The following is a 21,432-nucleotide window of genomic DNA, read 5'->3' as shown; positions in this document are numbered from 1 at the left end:
GCCTGGCCCTGTGTTCTCAGCTTTACTTGGGAAATGATGAGTCACTTGTAAATCACTCTCCATGGTCTTTTTTCCCCTTCCTCCATGAAACAGTGGGGAGACTTCTCTAAGGAACAGCATCGTCTATTCTGTGTTCTGTTTTCCGCCTGAAGACCATGTCCTAGAGCCTCCTCAGAACTCAGATGCTGCTCACACACTCTCTCTTCCTGTTCTTACAGTGCCACTAAATTCTATTGGGTAAGGACCCCCAGCTTTATGACCTCCTTAACTATATCCTAAAAGTCTTATATATAAATATATTTACATTGTGGTTAGAGCTTTAATATAAGAATTTAGGAGGAAATTAGTTCAAACAACAGCATTTTGTATCCTCCCCCAAATTGCATGTCATTTCCATCCATCTATCTATCTATCTATCTATCTATCTATCTATCTATCTATCTATCTGTCTGTCTGTCTGTCTGTCTGTCTGTCTGTCTGTCTGTCTGTCTNATCTATCTATCTATCTATCTATCTATCTATCTATCTATCTATCTATCTGTCTGTCTGTCTGTCTGTCTGTCTGTCTGTCTGTCTGTCTGTCTGTCCGTCCGTCCGCCCGCCCACCCACCCATCTATCTATCTATCTATCTATCTATCTATCTATCTATCTATCTATCTATCTATCTATCTATCTCCTAAGTCAACAGTCTCCAGTGTCTTAGCTCATTCTATTGTCAACTTTAAAATATATACTCTGTCTGAATTCCTTCCAAATCAGATATGGAAGAGACTACAAAAGTGAATCATGCTGAAGAAATTTTCTTCTTGCCCTGTGAAACCCTGAAATCAGACAAGTTATTTGATTCTAAAATATAATGGAGGGACAGACATAGGACAAACATTCTTATTCAAAACAGAAAAGGAAACGGGGAAGAAAGAGGAGGAGGCATGCTACCAGGAGTTCGAAAGCTGGCAAGCTGTAGAGGCTGAGTTTGATCTTTGGTTCAGTTCTCCACTTCCCAGATGACCTGTTTCTGTGTCGTGTCTCTGGGATGGGATCCTGCAGGTCAGCTGCTGTGTGACATCAAGGCAGTGATAGCCTTTGGATCATCTTACAAGCTGGGTTTATTTTTTTTTCTTCTTAAAGAATGGGATATGTTCATAAACAAAACATTCTGTTGCTTATCAGGGCCAAGGAGTTGGATATCTTCCCTTTCTCCCATATTTACTAGGTCCATTTCAATTCATACTGAAATGTTTTGCTTATCTAATTGCAGAGGCCCCTTTCTGAATTATGCTCCAGCGACACCTTTGGTGTCCTCCTCTTATTATTATTTTTGCAATAGGCGGACAGTTTTCCAAGTCTTCTTGTTTCTTTTGGCTAACAATTCCTTCTTGTTCACTTTTATTTCCAACTTTACTGTAATCCAGCCCCTCCTTCAACGCTCTGCTTAGATAAATCTTCTTCCACCAAATAGCCATTTTCATCACTCTCGAGTTCTAGGGGTTGGTTTTGTTTTGTTCTTTGTCATTTTGTAACAGGCTCAGGTTTTTCTCCTGTTTTGTTTTAACAGCATAATCCGTATTTCAGACCTCAGTGAAATAGCCTTTAGCAAACCCGTTCCTACCAACAGTGTCATAACTACCATGTTTTCACTAACAAGATGCCAGCTTCCTCTCTGAAGCTCCCTTTCTTCATTTTAAATATCTTTAGCTCCCATATTTCCAGCATGTGTGTTGAAAATGTTCCAGCCTCTGTATGGAAGCCAGTTCTGAAAACTCTTTTGGTATTTAACACTTTGGGATACACATGCTCCATTTCTAAGCACTAAGCTAAGCTCGTTATCACTCTGCTATGGTTAGCTCAAACAAACTACCAGAAACAAAGTAGCTAAACTGACAGAGTTTTATTTCTCATTGTTCTAGAGCTAGGATGAGTAAGATCAGCGCTGAGGCCATTAGATGCCCAGTGGGTGCTCTTTCCCTGGCTCGCAGAGGTCCACCTTCTTACCGTGGCTGCAGAAATTTCTCTGCCTCTTCACATAAGCCCACCTGCTCTATTGGATTTAAACCCCACCCTTGTGAGTTTAATTAACCTTTAATTATCCCTCAAAACTATATCTCCAAATAAAATCAGGGACATGGTTCAATCTACCATACTCTCTGTGATAAGGGTACTAGGTTAGGCTTTTTCCTTTTATGTCAATAAAATAATTCAAGTTCTTCTCTACAAAACTTTAGAACGAAATAAAGGTCTGAGGATACAGATAATAGCTCAGGTGATTTTAAAATAAAGAATAGTATTCTAGCAGCACGCCTGCGACATCCCCCCTCCTACTGTGTGGCATGTCCAGATAACCCCTGCCCACTGTCTTGTAGCACAGGCAGGGTGGAAGATACCCAGAGACCTGGACAGCACTCAGATGAGCAAGCAGGTGCTGGAGAGATGGGAGAGAAAGTGAATCAAAACGGTGTGTGCACAAGGAAGATAGGTAGAACTGGAGACTCCAGGATCCTGAGGAATGGCTTGGCTTAAGTAGTCTGCACTGCCACCTGAAGCCATGTCTGGGTCTATGGGCCTGAAGACTTGGCACGTGTTACCAAAGGGCAAGCAGACACCCCCAGTCTTGGCTGCCGCCTGGGGCCATGTTGGTATCCGAGGGCTGTGCAGAGCTGGCCTCACCCCTTGCCTGGGCAGCATGGGAGAGCATGGTGTGAGAGCAGGAGAGCGGGCCCTTCCCCTCACCAGCAGCAGCACGTGTGAGAGAGGCCATATACCTTCATCTGAGCAGCACAGTAGAACTGGCCATGGCGGTGTGGGTGTGAAAGAGCCAGCTCCGCCTCTCGGTGGCTGTGTGGTGGCATACGCAAGGGATATATGACTGCTCCCCTTGCCACTACCTGCAGCAGTGTTGGAGAGCTGGCCCAATAACCTGGGAAAGGAAGAGCAGGCAGGCTGACAAACTCAGTTACCACCCAGGCCCCGATCCAGGGATTTGAGTGGGCCCACCCCAACATCAACCTCATCTATGTATTGCTGGAGCACATGGCCTGGACCTGCAGATCCAAAGCTGCAGGATCTCCACGGCACCGGGCAACAAAAGAATATCCAAGCAGAGTCCCGGTAGGATCCGGTCTTGATAGTGTAGCAAAAGACCGAGGACTGGAATCTGGCCAATGACTAAATGTAATGAGCATTTGCAGGTAAAGCTGTTGGGCAAAAGGGTGACACCGTGTGACACCATGTTGACATACCACAGCTTCCATGACAAGATGCTATTTTAGGATAACAATTAATTGTTTAGGATGCAATTAATTGTTATTTTCTTTTGCCAGGAGGTTGTGAGGGTGGAGGGTGGATCTGGGGGTGGGGGTCGGGATTGGATGCATGATGTGAAGTTCCCAAAGAATCAATAAAAAGTTAAAGACAAAAGAATATTATTCTGAAGTTCGTTTTATTGAGTGTACAAAGAATGACTGCAGAGGATTTAGAATGTGGGGAAGAAGTGGATTCTAAGGAACAGTTATGAAGAAGGATAGTAAACTAGAAGTCAGAGCCAGTGCAGAGCTACAAGGTATCACTGACTTAGGCAAAGTGGTTGTGGGCATAACCCACAAGACACTTAGAATTGCTATGCTGGACAGAAAACACACACATTTAAATATGCTCCAGGCTCAGTTACCTCTGTATAACAAAATAGTTTCCATGACAAGATAAACATACTAGGTGGACCTCATTTCATTACATTTTCAAAGAGGTCCCAGAGGACTGTGCAGTGTAGTTAACGTTCTTCCTTTGTAGAAATGGCCAGTGTCTTTCACATCGAGGCGTCTGTTCATTTCTCTATCCTGCATTGCAAACATAGTGCTTTGTTGGCATTCTGTACATTTTTTTTTAACTCTTCCCAAAAGTTCTGATTTTTTCCAGTCTTCAAAGATAGACCTTATGTTCAACGTTTCAGGACTCTAATTGTCCTGTTGTTATTATTGTTGTTGCTTAACTTTTATGATGCAGGGGATTGGATCCATGCCCTTGTCCATGCTAGGCAAATGTTCCATCACTGAGTTGGAGCCTCAGCTCCATGTCTCTTTATTAAGCTTTGCTCTGAATACTTACCTTGATTTCCATCCTGTAGTTGCTTTATCAGTATTCAGTAGTTCATAAATAATGTTCCCAGGAGACAGAAGGCCAACAAGAAAGCGTTACGCACATGTGTTCCAAGATGTACCGGGAGTTAGTCACACCTGAACTCTCAGCACCTGAGAGGCTGAAGCAGGACTCTTGCCACACACGTGAGGCCCGTCTAGGCTGCAGAGCAAGACCTTGTCTAAAAATAAACAAAACAAAACAAACACCTAAACCAAGATTACCTGAACAATTTGATTGAGCAGATTCAAGATCTGTTAATGTAGATAAGGTATTTAGCATCTACTAGAATGTTTGGTAGTTTTTTTGTTTTTTGTTTTTTTTTAATGAGCCCTTTCCTTAAAGAATAATGTAAATTGAGTTTCAGTTTGTCCATTGTCAGAACTCAGTGAGATCAGACTTTCTCCTCTCTGACCTCGGTCATCTGAGTAACTGGGTTTACTGTCTACTTTATTAAGCACCTCTGATTTCCTGCTTTTTCAGTTTCCTGAATACCTTTTCCCAGATAGTGGCGAATGAATCTATGTAATACTACGCTTTCCTGGATGTCAACTAAGAAGCTCATGTTAAAATGCAATATTCCTGATGAGCCCTACCAGGTTCCCATAGCGGTGGTGGGGTGGGAGTCAGCTGGGAGCACTTGTGTTTACACAGAAGTTGGCACAAAGCTGTGGGAGTAACCAATTTATGACTGGACTTAAGGCCCACTTGACTCGATCATACCCACAACCAACACCGCTTGGGTGATCCATAACCTGAGACTAGATAGCCCAAGGATCTAGGGTAAAACTAAATACTATTAATTTGAAAAAAAAAAAGATATAAAATGAATCCTAGTGACATTCTTCTATACTCTAGATCTGTGTCTTGCTCAGTCATCGTCAGAGAAAGCGTCTTCCTTCATCAAATGGGAAGAGACCCACAGCCAGACATTATACAAAGGAAGTGAGACCTACAACACTTAGTCCTATACGGGATGTCTTCCTGCAGGGCTCAGGGAAACCTGCTGAAGAGGAGGAAACAGACTGTGGAGGACACCAAGACTACAGGGCTCTCTAAATCAACAGGCCCAATGTTCATATGAGCTCACTGAGCCCGAGGCCACATGCACAGAGCCTCCACAGATCTGTACCAGAAGAGATCTTAGAAAAGTGGACACATGGCCCCACCCATTTTGTAACCACCTTCAAATGAAAATTTAGTTAGCTCCAAGGAAATGGGGACACGAACTACTCTTAAGGGAAGACAGCATGCCCAACAGTAGATGGCCAACAGAAAATGAACTAAATGGCATAATAATGATGTCTTTGGTTCCTTGTCTCATAATCTCATGTCAAGGTTTTAAAAAATGTTTTACACACACACACATACACACACACACACACACACAGACACAAACACACACAGACACACACACCTGTAAAATATATATACATATATATACCTGTATGATTATATCTAATATCTATATCTACATATACATGCACATATACAACACACACACACACACACACACACACACACACACACACATAATTGCTACTAGTTTAGTGTTTTTATGGGATTCCCGAGTGTTCAAACTACTGAGTCTCTGCATCTATATCCATTTGTGTGTGTGTGTGTGTGTGTGTGTGTGTGTTTTCTTGAGCTCTTTTCCTTCTCTTTGTTTTGTTCAATTCTGATGTATTTCTTTTTGTTTTATATTATTCTGTTCTGTTTTGTCCTATCCTATCCTATCCTATCCTACTATTATCCCTTAGAATTGTGTTTGTTGTCTAGTGAGAGACAGAAAGGGGTGCATCCGGATGGAATGGAATGTGAAAAGGAACTGGGGGGAGTAGAAAGAAGGAAAACCATAATCAGGATATATTACATGAAAAAAATTACTTTTAGTAAAAGAAAAAATGAAAAAAGAAGCAAAGAGAAAAAGAAGAAATAGAAAAGAGAAGTTTAAAACATTACAAGACAACACCCTAAATCAAAAAGCAATAAACTCCTCAGACTCCAAATAGAATTAAAAGAAATGAAATTTAAAATTTGCTTATATAAACACGCCATGACCCCAGTAGTGTTCCGTTCCTTAAAATTAAAACCACTTTTTTTTTTGCTTGATTAATGGACAGATGTTTCTTCAGTAGAATCTGTATATATATATTATTGGTTCTGTCGCCCTGACAAATAAACCACTTACATTCATAAACCTTTTAGGCAGGATAAACTAAGATGGTTTACATGTCCCACTTAATGGTTTCCTATATGTATCAAATGAGTAGCAGTAACAGGCAAAACTATCAAAGGATAAAACTTCTGAAAGACCAAAGGTGCTGAGAGCATGCATTCGCGTATTGAGAGAGAACGGCCAAGAGGAGTCAGGGCTTTGATTTGATCACTAGCACCACATAAAAATAAAAGGAGAAACTACGATAGACATAGAACTAAGACAGAGCTTAGAAGTGATGACTGATTCAGCAATATCACTGGGATGTAGAAGAAGGATTACATTTAGAGTTCAGGGAAAATCTTTAGACTTTTTTTGGGGTGTGTGTGGGAGATTAAAGTATAGATAGATAATGGTTTAAGAGGCCTAAGTGTAACTAAGTAGAAACTTACTCTGGTTATGGATTGGCCGTTCCTGCATGTAACTCTTCTACCAAAGCCACCACAGTGGACATACAGAATGCTTTATTCACTGTTGTGGGTTGCCCTGATGCTGTTTGGATTCTGATGGTAACTCTGCTTCCTCAAGAGGGGTTGCCCCCGATGAGCAGTTGATCACATATTCAGGTGATCTCATGTGAACCTTCTCCCCATTCTAATTGGTCAATAAAGGCTAGAGCCTGTGATTGGGCAGTGGAGGGGAAAGGTGAGATGAGAGGTTTTGGGAGAGGAAAGAGGAGAAGAAGAGAGGATGGAAGAAAAGGAGGAGGAGGAGGAGGAGGAGGAGGAGGAGGAGGAGGCCAAGATGGAGCAGAACCCATGCGTCCAGAAGAAACTGGAAGTAGCAAAGGGCTGTATGGCTGGGGAGTATGTTTGTATAGTGATAGATTTGCCCAATCAAGGCACATGGTTTATAATTACAATAGCTAGATTGTGTTTTTTATACAGGTTTATCGGGGTTGTGAATTTCTGTAGTAATCCACCATCATGGTATTCCATACAGTATTGCTTCAAAGGATCTCACTTCACAGCCAGAGAAGTGCAATAGTGGACCTGTGATCATAGAATCCACTGGTCTTACAATGTTCTCCACCATCCTGAAGCAGCTGGCTTGATAGAAAGATGGAATGGCCTTTTGAAGACACAGTTATAGTGTCAGTTAGGTAGCAGCAGCTTGGAGGTTGAAAAGTGCTCCAGAAAGTGCTATATGCTTTGAATCAGTATCTAACATATGGTGTGGTTTCTCCCATAGTCAGATACACAGGTCCAGGAGTCAATGGAAGGAAAGGGGAATAGTTGCAATCACTGTCACCCCCAGGGACCTGCTAGGAAATCTTTCGCTTCCTGTTCCTTTTGGCCTTACATTCTGCTGGCCTAGAAGCTTATAAAGGCTAAGATTTTTGGAACTAAAATATGTATGTAAACATGCTTTTTAATATGAGAAAGTGTCATTTTTCTGTTGAAAAAGACAGAATAGAATATGAAAATATCTAGCAACTCTGTAAATATATAAGAGCTGAGATCATATGAAGACTGAGAAGTAATGGTAGCAGTACTGTAGCTAGCAGAGTTCAACATGTTCTGGGATAACAATCAAGATTATCCATTATTAGATGGTTTTCACTAACTTAACTCAGCTTCTAGTTTCTGCTTAGTTGCCACTTCCTCCATGAAACTTTCTCTGTCTATCCTATGAACATGCAGCCTAACCATCTAATAGTGGCTAGTCTTGATTGTTAAGTTGATGGGATTTATAATCCTATGGAAATAAAGATCTGGCATGTCTTTTGGGTTTAAATAGGTAACTTTAATTTAGATGGGAATCCCCACCCTAACTTTGGAGGGTTCATTCCATAGCCCAGGGTCCTAGACTATATAGACAAGAGAAAGTGAACTCAATACAAGCATTTGTTGCTTTTGGCTTCCTGACTGGACACAATATGACCAACTGGCTGTCACTTCTGTGTGTACCTTCTGCTGTGGTAGACTGTATTAACAAACAAGCTATTCCTTCCTTAAGTAGCTTTTGCCAGATACTCTGTTGCTTTGATGAGAGAAGTGACTACTACAGTTTTTGTTTTCAGCAGGCTTGGATGTTAACTGCTTCCTAAAGTTCTCCCAGCTAAGTCTTGACCCCAGGCTTTGTGCTAGTTGGGAGTCAGAGGAGGTGTTGAAAGTTGGAGAGGCCTGTCTTACTGTTAAGGTCATAGGCAAGGCATGGGGGAGGGGGATGCTCTGGGAAGCAGTTTCGAGACTCAGCCCTTCTTCCTCTTCTCTCCCACTTTCTGGCTGCTGTGGCCTGCCGTACGTTTATCATAATGTGCTACCTTGCCTCCAGCCCAAAGTAGCAATCGATCATGGATTGGAACTTCCAAAAGTGGGATACAAAATAGACCTTTTATCTTTATATGTTTATAACCTCATTATTTGTCATGGTGACAAAAAACCTAACATACTTTTCCAGTACCTCCCTCTTTAATAATGTGTTATAAATGCTTATTTGATTGCTATGTTTTAACTAGATTTTGAGTCCTGTAGGGTCTGAAAATTGACTCTTTTTTTCCCACCTAGTATGTCTATTTTATTATAGCAAGAAGAATAGTGTTAAGAGACAAATATGATTGACTCCATGAGTTTTATCCTTCCCCCAATCTATTACAAAATATCAAATCAACTATGAATAGAACTTTAAAAAAGATATATTTCAGATGAAATAGACTAGCAAAGATAGCTAACATATCACAAAAATGAGCAAGAAGAATTGTAATACAGTACTAATGGTTCCAATTAATATGAAATTACATAAGTTATTCTAGAACTAAATTTTCTGCTAAGAAGAACGTTTTCATGTAGTGTTTTAAAAATAATAATCTAATGATAATAGGAGGAATTTGTCAAAATTACCTGTTGAATTTGAGATATACTCAGGGGGGTGTGGGAGAGAGAGAGAGAGAGAGAGAGAGAGAGAGAGAGAGAGAGAGAGAGAGAGAGAGAATGAATATTTATGCCTAGTACTGTAATGTGGTAAAAGCAGAAAACAAAATCCAAAAATTACATACCCGGGAGACCATTGGGCCTAGGAGGGAACTTAATTTTGTTGTTTATAAAATTTACAGTATTTGCCTTTATATATATTTATATTATTTATATTTATATTTCTACCCATAGACTCACACCATTATCAGCCTTAATCAGAAAAGACTCTTTACCTTGTGAATGTTAGTAGACGTAGACTCATGGTTGCACAAGATGCTGAGAATAAGTGTCAATTAATATTCAGCTCTAACAGGACCATTTATACTCTAGACCCAGGAAATACAGAGGAAAAGGGTCCAGGAAGAATTTAAGAGCCAGAAGATAGAGCCAGAAGAATGTTTTCTCTTGGGCAAGACACACAGTCATTGTAGTCAAAATAGCAGCTGTGGATATCTGCCCTGGGCCCATCAACACCCAGACATGAATGGAAGAGGGACATAGGGATCCTTACCTCACATTGCTAGACTGCTTGCTCCTGATAGATTCAGGGAGAGGAAACCATTGCCTTCAGCTGTGTAGTCACTGAAAACCTCACCAGTATTCTATAACTAATTTGGCAAGGAATTGTTGCTTTCATGATAACGAATCATGAAGATTACCATGACCACAAATGTATGAAGATTTGTTATTGTGGCAGTAATAATTTCCTTGCCAAGATATTTATCCTATGCTATACTTTAATTAAAATACTAGACATTGGGGGACAGGAAATTGACAAAACGATTCTATAAAACTAATACTTTATAAGATTTAAATAATTAAAATAGCATTGTATCATGCATGCTGGTATAGAAAAAATGTTTTGAAGAGTTGGAAAACGATGAACACCAGGTTAGGGGTAGGCCACCTCTGGGAGTGTTTGCTACAGGAAAAGTCAGGATGTCAGGATAGAGGAAGATGTGAAGCTAGTATTTGCATACTCATTCTTGCTTTTTGCTGTGAAATAGTTAACAAATGCCAAGGAAGCAGACACCATGCTTATATTGTGTGTATTTCAGTAATTATGACTCACCAAGAATTACAGAGAATCCAATTTAATGTACCAAGGCCCCTTATCAAAATGTAGTAAATGAGACTTTGCACTGTAGGTGGATAGTGAAAAATTGAAATAGGAGAATCATGTATTTGTTGGGGTTGGTTAAGGGGGTGTTTAGGAATTGAGTTTGTAGCTTGGGCTGGCGAGATGTCTCAGCTGGTAAAGGTGCTGGCTAACAAGATTTATGATTTGAGTTCAATCCTTGCAACCTACGTGTTGGAAGGAGAGAACTAGCTCCTGCGTGTAATCCTTTGGCCTATACCCAGTAGCAGTGGCATGTATTGCATGTTCATATGCAGTAAATATATGCATACATTTTATAAAGAGCTTGTTTCTTCATAGTAAGGTATAGAGTAAAAATAAAAATAAAACCAAAAACACTCACAGAAACAATAGGAAGCCCAGAAATTGATATATATTAAATATAAATAAGATAGGAAAAAATTTAGAGTAGTGAGTCACCCTCACTTGGTACTCAAGAAATTTTATTATTTTAATTTCTATTAAATTGATATTATTTCAATAAACAATTATTTTGAGACAAAGTTAGCTTTGCTCCAGCCTGCCACAACTCAATAAATAATTCTTAGGTTAATTTTCCTTAGTTAAAAAAAAACATGGATATATTAAACATTGCATAATGTTTATGTAGTAAAAAAAATTAAGGATTTTCTTAGTCTCAAAAAATACAGATGTGGGGCTCGTGAGATGGATCAGTGGGTAAGAGCACTGATTGGTCTTCCAAAGGTCCTGAGTTCAAATCGCAGCAACCACATGGTGGCTCACAACCATCTGTAATGTGATCTGACTCCCTCTTCTGGTGCGTCTGAAGTCAGTTACAATGTACTTATAATAAATAAATCTTTGGGCTGGAGCAAGTAGGGACTGAGTGAGTGGAGTTGACCGGAGAGAGTAGAGCCAACCAGAGCCAGCAGAGGTCCTAAAATTCAATTCTCAACAATCATTGAAGGCTTACAACCGTCTACAGCTACAGTGTACTCAGATACATAAAATAAACAAATCTTTTTTTTTTAAATAAACCCTTTAAAAAATACTGATGTGTTTTTTATGGCCACCATGGTCTTGTTCCAGGCCAGCAAATTACTCCACATCATAATTGCCATATTTCCCTTACTTTAGAATATATCCATCTCATAGGCCTTTCCTAAGTTTCACTAAACTTGGAATCTCTTGGGGTCATTCGTTCATTTTTTCTTTCTTTTTATAAGAATCCATAGTTGATTTTTTTTTTACTACTGTTCTACACAATTGGATGTCCAGATGGGCAGGTGGTGAGCCTTTATCCATTGAGGAGCCATCTTTTATTTTCCGCATGCTGTTCCTTCCTCTTTCCTTTTCTCCTCCTCTCTTAGGATGTTCCTTTCTTTGTGGCTCCCATGCTTCTTGTTCTGCTCAGAATTTGTTCTTCTTTGATAGAATGTAGTCATATTCTTGCTTCAGGGTCCTCCCTTGACATACTGAATTTCTCCTCTGCCCTCTGATTTTGGTACAAGGTGTTTTATGACCCATTTACCTTGTTGGTGCTACTTTTTATAGCACCAAAAGATAAATGATGGGAACTAGGAGGCAGCTCAACTTTATGGGACATTTGAGCTCTGCAGTCTCTTCTGAAACTATAAACTGGTATCCAATCTATCGAGCTGGAGCTTTGCTTGCTTCTAGTCTAGAATTCTGGTCTGTTCTGGTCCATTCCATTCCATTCTGTTCCATTCCATTCCGTTCTATTCTGTTCTGTTCTGTTCTCTTCTTAGGGAAAATAACGTTGCACTGTTGGTGGAGGACTTAGTTGGTATGCATGGCTCTGGATCTTGTCTGATGACAGGGTCCATCAGCTCCTCTAGAAATCATTCATGGCATTCCTGAGCCAGAACAGGATGAGGACTGCGTGGCTATCACTCTCATTCAGCACATTTAGATGTGAACTGTGGTAGGCACGATGCTCTCCCGATAATTCTCTCAATGTTGACCTCATCCGATCCTTTAAGGCGCTGTGTAGAGCAAAAAGAGGAGGAAGGAAGAAGTCTCCCCTGCCCTGACTCTCTCCCCTGCCCTGATCTGGGATACTGGTCATATGCTACTTTGAGATGAGAATTTACACCATTAGTTTCTCTTTCTTCCAACATTGGCTGGACCGTCTGCAATCAGATCTGATGCTTAAGCCTCAGACTCAGACAAAACGACACCCACCATCGGCGTTCCTAGAACTTAGACTCCAATCATGTGAACCCATTTCTATGATCTCTTCCTCTGCTTCTTTCTTCATCTGTCTCCATCTCTTCTCCTATTCCTCCCTTATAACAAATGAATAACATATTTACACATACATACATTATGATCTATTTTCCATTTATTTGTAACATACTGAAAACAGCTAGAGATGCAGTTTAGTAGTAGGATGCTTGCTGCACAAAGTTTGGAGTTCTGTGTATAGTACTGCAAAAGAAAAAAAAAATAATGAAAATGTAGCTAGAAACTGTCTTTAATATCTTGGAGGAAGAAACTGTCATTAGAAGCATCGTCTTAACTTTTGAGGAGACTGCAAAGGAGTAGCTTCAGGCTTTCCTTTTGGTTACACAGAGATAAAAATGCAGGTACGGTTTACTTTGTGTGTCAAGAGTTTGTGTTGGTCTTTCAAGTTTTCATGTCACAGAGGTTTCCTTGGAGCAGGTACATGTCAGACACATTGCTAGATGCAGTGGAGTTAATAAGGAATAAGGAACATATTGTCCATGACTTTTTGATGGAGTTGTGACAATCTAGTAGTGTACATTTGGTTGCATTGGTTGTATTGTATTGCTGGGATACATATGTATTTAATGCTGGGTCAGGTGGTTTTTGGACCGCTGGGCTAAGCTAGCCTTCCCATCAACACCTTCTGCTAAATAGGTGCTGTAAAGTGGAAAGTGTATGAGTGGGCAATTAAGTGAGAAACTGAATTCAGTCAGTAGCCAGGAAGGCTTGTGTGAAGAATGCTGAGAGACAGTGAGTAGGAGTTATTCAGGAGAGAAGGGGTCCCAGAAGGGACCCATGAGATAAAGACCAGGGCCTGGTGGGTGACTGGCAACTGCTCGGCATAGAGGTAGAATAATGGTTTGAATCAGAATGACTTCATAGGCTCATATACTTGAATGTGTGATCCCTAGTTCGTGGGACTGTTTGGGAAGGATTAGGAAGTGTTAGAGATGGTAAATTACAGTAGGTGAGCTTTGAGGTCACAAAAGCCATGCCATTCCCAGTTAACACTTAGCTAAACAGCAATTCCCCCACTGTAATAACCTTAATTTCTGTTGCCATACAATATAATGTGGCCTAAAGCATTGACATTTCCAAGAAATAGGAACATGAACATCATCATTATATCTATATCTATATCTTTAATCTCTAATATATAAAAATGTAAGACTGTTTTCTTGTTTTGTCTGTCTTGTCTGTAACATCCTTCTCGTCTTTGCCTCCATTTCTGCTTCACCTTATGGATACCTCTCACCATTAGCCTGGCTGAGTCCCAGCTGATGTTTTCTGACAAGCGTTCTCAGTGGTCTGTTCTTAACTGTAACTTTCAATTCTAGATGTAGCTCACTTTGTCTCTAACAGGTTAGCTTTTTCTTGATGTTGAAGGTTGCATGGTTAAAATGTAGCCTTCCGGTCAGTGAATGATTGTAACAAAGCCCTTTATGTTTCAGCAGGAAGGGCAGACATCGCCTTCTACTTGGTGTCTGTAGTTTTAGCCACTGTTCTTTAAACAGCAAGACCTGTTCAAACATCTTTTTATTGTCTATCAGCTTCAGCACAGGCAGTTACAGATCCAAAGGACACTCATTATCACATCGTGTTTCAAGTGTGCAAAGGGTTTAAAATAAAACACACTACTACTATTTTGATTTAGAGGAAAGTCATCAGAGAAAATTTTAAAGAAAAAAGAAATGCCATGCAAGCCATCAACCATGTGGAGACAGCAAACAACCTTCTACTTGCATTGATGACAAATACACCGAACATATTATGCAAAAAAAAAAAAAATCACAAGGTTTATGGATGACACCCAAGGCATGAGAAATATTTTGTTAACATAAGTAAAATGTCTTCTTTAACTCTATAGAAGTCCTGTGGATGCAATAAATGAGAAACATGGTCCAACAGAACAGAGATGAGGCCACCTTTCTAACATGGCCACATGAGCAATTAAGGTTTATTATCTTTAATGATAGCTGTTACTTATTTCCTTAACATTTCCCTCCATAACAAAATATTGATGTTCCTTCCCTCGTTAAGTTAAAAATTCAAATTGTTGCAGACTAAAATTAAATAGCCAGAAGTGTTAAAAAAATGTTTATCTTCTACTAAATAGTCTACTTTCAAAGTTCTTTAGGATGTGAAATACTTCTGTAAACGGTAGGAAGTAACAAAAGTAATAAAATGATATACACTTGTGGGGTTGGAAAAATCTCTTTATATGTAATACACACACGTGTATATACACACATACGTGTATATATACACACACACACACACACACACATACTTATTCACTTTACATCCCTCTCATTCCCACAATTCTTCCCCCACGCCTCCTCTTCTCCTCTGAGCGGGTGTGGTCCCCCATGATATACCCCCACCCTGGTACATCAGATCCCTTTGAGGCTAGTCCCATCCTCTCACACTGAGTTCAGACAAGGAAAATCTCTATTTTAAAACAAATATTTTATTGTTGTGTGACTGTTCATGTATCATGTGTGGTTGTACAGATGTCATAGTAATGTGGAAGTCAGAGAACTTTCTGAAATATGTTCTCTCTCCGTGTGTGACCTAGGGATCAGATTCAGGCCACCAGATTTGTGTAGCAAGCATTTTCTCACCGGCCATCCCTCCATTTCTATCTTTTTTGACTTGACACACTGCCTATAAAAACAATATGCATATCTTAGTAAGTATTGATTAAAACAAGACAGATTTGGTTTTAGTGCTTTGAAATTTGATCTGAAATATTAGAAATGAAAGTGTAGAAGGTAGCTTACCCTATTCTGACACAGTGGCAACAATCTACCCAAATTGCTGGTATTTAAAAAGGAATACAAGCAGTGTCCTGAGGGGTTTTTTTGTTTCACACTGTGTCACAGTAACGAGAAGAATGTTGGTCATATTTCCTGTAATGTCCCAAGACTGAATGTGATATATTTAACTTTAGAGACACTACAGGCTGAGAATAGGCAGCCAACGTGTTTTCTGTGCTAAGGAATGGGAGGTTGCTTTAGACTCTGAGACATGCTTCAGAGAGCAGTGTGGGTGGGGGAGTTTTCTCACAAAGAATTATCCACTTACAATGTGCTCAGAATTTTTTTTTATAGTCAAGACAGTCCCTTGATTTTAGTGACACATGGGATTTCACACTGTCTTTGGTCTACTCAAAGTTTCTACCTTGCATCTCTTATGCTTTAGCCTGAACTGTATCATGCCGTAAACTGAAACATTTATGGGATCAAATACAAAACGACTCTTAAAAATACAGTAGAAAAGTTGCTTTGGTGATAAGCCCCTTTGGTGACATTGGAAGATTTCATATTTCATGTAGTAGTAGTCACGGGAAGAAAAGATTTCCCAAGTAAAGAAACTAGACCCCCTATAGGATACTTGCGAATTTTTGGGTATGTGCATTAAAACTTCTCTAGTGGGAAATGAGTAGCTACAGATTGGTGTTTGACATGGACTGAGGGCTAGCCAGATGTCTCAGTGGGTGAAGGCACATGTCACACAAGGCTGGTGCTTGAGTTTGGTCCCTGGCATCCCCACAAATGTGGAAGAAGACACCCGTTCTCAGTTGTCCCCTGACTGCCACATGTGTGCTCTGGCTCCCCCTCCATCACCATGTGCTCCTTTAGTCATGATAAATAAATAAAAATTAAAAGGAAATTAATTAATTGAAATGACTTTCCGTTAGGTAGCTTAAAATCCAAGCATAGAAAAACTACATTCACTTTAGTGAACATTTAGAAGGCGGCACAAGGAACAAAAACCATCAAAGAAATAATTAGTGATAATGCATTGATTCTCATCATACAGAAATCAAACACAGCCTCCTAGACCGTAGGATTTAACACATTTCAGTTTTTGATCCCTTTCACAGCCTGTTAACATTGAAAAAATAGGTTTAGATCTTGATCCTCTCTAACCCTTCAAAATGTATTTAGTATAAAACAAGAGTTGTTAGATACAAATTTAAATTAGAGAGCCTAGTTATTTTAACTGAGACAGTCAGATATTGTAAGCAACTGCTTTGTACAGACTTTCTTCCTGAAATAATAGACAGAAAAGTGTTTCTGTCATAATAGGCATTATTTCTTCACTTAAAATATTTACCTTATAAAAGGTCATTTGAACTTACTCATAAGTGGAATTTTACAATGTACCATTTCACTAGCAAGCATGAGTCAACATGGATTGTTAGAGTCTGGAGAGTGAGTTGACTCTTTGCAAACCGAAATACACATGGTCATAATACACTGCTCCCCACTTAAAAAAAAAAAACCCAGAAAACAAAACAAAAACCGTGTCTAGACACAGTTGCTTACTGAGTTTCTGTTTGATGTTTTAATTCCTGGAATGTAGTCAGGGCATCGACCATATCTGTTGGACTACCACGAGCCTCCCACACTTCCAGGAACTTTCCTTAAATTTTCATTTAAGTCTCAGAAAAAAGAAAAGGACAGATGATAAGAAAGGGACCATTACCCTCATATTCTAGATAAAGAGAAATGAGGTATCTGAGGGAGGGAAATGACACCTCTTGTCACATATTGAGAGTGGCAGAGGCAGCACTGACTTTTTCTGAGGCATGGTTCTGTTTCGGCACTGGTTGCTGACACATGGCTAGGGTAGCCCCTGCTCCGGCTCCAGCATGGCTGACTTTCAGTTTTTACAGGAGAGGGGATTCCTGGAATGCAGAGCTAACTTAAAACAGTCCTGGGCGAAGCCATACTAGCTGGTCAGTTTGAGTGTCTGTGTGTGGTAGTTTCAGAAGCTCATGTCCCAGATATATCATCTGCATTGGCTAGGCCGTTGTTCCTTCCAGGGAGGTGATATGCAGCTCTTCCTCTGGGGACTTGAGCTAGCCACCTACAAGTCTGTTCCAATCTTGAGCACAACTTCAGAACTCTGAGATCAAAATGTTCAAAGCGTGTTTCACCTTCCAAGACTGGAATAAAGTTCAAAGACGTGATGTAAGATTTAGGCACACTCTTTGGGTCTGATGCTGGCAGTACCCCAGTCTTTGCCAGGTAAAAGGCTTCCATTATTACAGCCTGACATTTTCCCATTCGGCCTAACTTTTTTCCTTAATGAGGCTCTTGACATTCTTTTTCCACTCCCCCTAAACTTTTAGAAAGGAGAATCATACATCTTGATAGTAGAACATCTGCCTTTAGGAAATCATGAAAGGTAAGATCATGAACTACGAATGTCTAACTAATTTTACTCTGAGAAAAAAATATTTAATTTCTTATTACATGTTTTTTTAAAAATATGGGCAATAATATTCCTTATCTTACAAGGTTGTTGAAGGTATTGAATTGTTTTATGTAAAACACACACACAAGGATACCTGCCTCAAAGAAAGTGCTAGGAGCCAGAAGTGGTATAAACTTCTAATCCCAGCGCTTTAGGGGCTAAGGAGGGAAGGTGACTATTTCAAGGGCAAATTGTGATGGTACAATAACTCCAAAGATTCTACAGTGGCAGACATAGAATGCGGTGGTAACCAATGACTCTCTAGTGGGTCTTAAGACCTACTCTACTAGAGGGAAACCATTCCTGGTGCTTCACTGCTCAGGGCAAATGAAGTCATAGATCTTAGAGTAGAACCTACTACAACTGACACTTTACCGAATCAGTATAGCCCCCAACTATTTTCTAATACACAAAGATAAGTGCAGCTTTCACTCATTGGCAAGAAAACTTCTCTTTGCAACAGACAGAGACCACTACAGAAAGCCATAACCAATTAAAATACAAAGTTGTGGAGCCCAGTCCCAACCGATGCAGCTGCAGTATAACTTCTGCACCTAAGACTTGGGCTCATGCAAAAAGATGGGGTAGGGAGGCTGTTAAGAGCCAGGGAAACAGGAATCCTGCTGTGAGGTGTATCTCTAGGGATGTTAGAAGCTACAGCCATGAACTCTCACCAACATGATTGCCTGAACGTGAGCTACACGGAGGCAGTGACAGTAGACATGCTAATATGGATGGTGGAAAGCGCATTTAGGCACAGCCCTACGCAAAGAACTCCAAGCCACTAAGGGACGCTGAGAACAGGAGAAATAGTTTCCCCAGGTATGAGCTCACGTTGGCTATCCAATATCAAATGATGAGCCCTGAAAACATACGTATGAGTTATCATTATACAGACTGAGCAGGTTATATTTAAGTATTTAGGAATATGTATGTATATACATATATGCTTGTAACAACAATTAATGAAAAAAGAAGCCAGGAATTTGAAAGCGAGCAAAGATGGGGTAAATAAAGGGATTTGGAGGGAAGAAAGAGAAAGGGAGAATGATCTAATTGTGTGATAATCTCAAACACTAGAAGAAAATGAAATATAAACAAAATGAAAACAGGAGGTACTAGCTCTGTCGTCTGTCTGCCATCCCTGATTGTACACACTACATTGTTCTCCCACAGAGTACCCAGGGGTGCAGCGGATGATGGGCCTGTGGCTCAAGGATTCTGGCTGAAGATGATGTTGATGTCAAGCTCATGAGTCTTGCTTTCCAGCCGTGCTGGAGGTTTCAGATCCTTTCCCTAAGAGGCATGTTCTGTTTGTTCATGTTCTGATTTTGATGCACATGTTTGGCAACTTCCCATCACTGTGGCAAAGGTGCCCGAGATAAAGCAAGTTAAAAGAGAAAAGGAGTATTGTGACATATGCTTGTAAGGAGCTCAGTCCCTGGTGCTTGGTCCTGATGCTGCAATATCTCATACTTGGAAGCTCCTGGCAGACAAAGCCTTTGCCTCACGGAAGCCAGGAAACAGAAAGATGGAGAGGAAAGAGCTGAGTTCTCATTTCTCCATCAAGGACTCCCTCCACTCCCACGATGACCTAGTTAACTTATATCCTTTGGGCTCCACATCCTTAGAGGTCCCACTTTATGCCAGTAGTGCCAGAGGTTGCATGATTTTAGGTTACAGTCCATCATCTTGGGAACATCATGGTGAAACAAATGCTTGCTTCCTTTTGCCTTGTTTTAAACAAATACACTCTAGAACTTAATCCCAGGAAAGATGGTGCCAACAACTTTTATGCTAGGTTTATACACATCAATTAACATAATGAAGATCTCCCGCCACCCCCACCCCCAGACTTGCATAGACACATCCACAGGTCAATCTGTTCTAGAAGATCTCTTTTGGAGCCTTTGTTCCTAGGTGATTGCAGATTGTGCCAAGTTGACAGTGAAAACTAACCATCACGTCCTCACAATGTACTAATGGGTCTTCTGGCAGATCAGAGCCCAGTCTACCAGGGCTCAGGCAATGATCTTGAACCCAAAGCTGGGATGCTTTTCTAGTTACAGAAACCGAGGGAAAGTACTTTGGGTTCATTTCCTGCTTCTAGAGGTTATTCACGAGATAAAGTATTGAAACTGGCTTTGTTCTAAGAGAGACTGCCTCCTTATTATTTACGATACACTCAGGCCTTTGCTTTGATGTGCGTGTAATCAAGGGAACCTGGGTCTCTGAAGTAGCTTGAGGCTGAAAAGCAATGAGCCATCTTGGTAGCCCGAAAAGATTTACTTATCACATGAAAATGCTCCCATCACAATGTGCATTGCCTTTGTAATTTTGCTGTCTAGTACTAATGCACGGTTTAGAATATGGGCCTTTTAAACAGCACCTGATTTATTTATTTATTTATTTATTTATTTATTTATTTATTTATATAATTATATTCTATATTTACATTTCAAATGCTATCCCGAAAGTTCCCCATACCTCCCCCTGCCCTTGCTCCCCTACCCATCCACTCCCACTTCTTGGCCCTGGCATTCCCCTGTGCTGGGTCATATAAAGTTTACAAGACCAAGGCTCCTCGCTTCCCAATGATGGCGGATTAGGCCATCTTCTGCTACATATGCAGCTAGAGACATGAGCTCTGGAGGTACTGGTTAGTTCATATTGTTGTTCCACCTACAGGGTTGCAGCCCTCTTCAACTCCTTGGGTACTTTCTCTAGCTCCTCCATTGGGGGCCCTGTGCTTCATCCAATAGCTGACTGTGAGCATCCACATCTGTGTTTGCCAGGCACTGGCATAGGCTCACAAGAGGCTGCTATATCAGGGTCCCTTCAGCAGAATCTTGCTGGCATGTGCATTAGTATCTGGGTTTGGTGGCTGATGATGGGATGGATCCCTGGATGGGGTAGTCTCTGGATAGTCCATCCTTTCATCTTAGCTCTAAATTTTGTCTCTGTACTTACATCCTTTCATGGGTATTTTGTTCCTTATTCTAAGGAGGAATGAAGTATCCACAGGATGGTCATCCTCCTTGGTTTTCTTTTGTTTTGCAAAAATGTATCTTGGGTATTCTAAGTTTCTGGGCTAATGTCCACTTATCAGTGAGTGCATATCTAGTGACTTCTTTTGTGATTGGGTTACCTCACTTAGGATGATATCCTCCAGATACATCCATTTGCTCAAGAATTTCATAAATTCATTGTTTTTAACAGCTGAGTAGTACTCCATTGTGTAAATGTACCACATTTTCTGTATCCATTCCTCTACTGAGGGACATCTGGGTTCTTTCCAGCTTCTGGCTATTATAAATAAGGCTGCTATGCACATAGTGGAGCATGTGTCCTTATTACCAGTTAGAATATCTTCTGGGTATAGAGGTATTGCTGGGTCCTCCGGTAGTACTATGTTCAATTTTCTGAGGAACCACCAGACTGATTTCCAAAGTGGTTGTACAAGCTTGCAATCCCACCAGCAATGGAGGAGTGTTCCTATTTCTCCACAACCTCGCCAGCATCTGCTGTCACCTGAATTTTTAATCTTAGCCAT

This window comes from Mus pahari, chromosome 12, assembly GCF_900095145.1.
Source record: "Mus pahari chromosome 12, PAHARI_EIJ_v1.1, whole genome shotgun sequence".
Classification (NCBI taxonomy): domain Eukaryota; kingdom Metazoa; phylum Chordata; class Mammalia; order Rodentia; family Muridae; genus Mus; species Mus pahari.
This window is presented reverse-complemented; position numbering follows the sequence as displayed.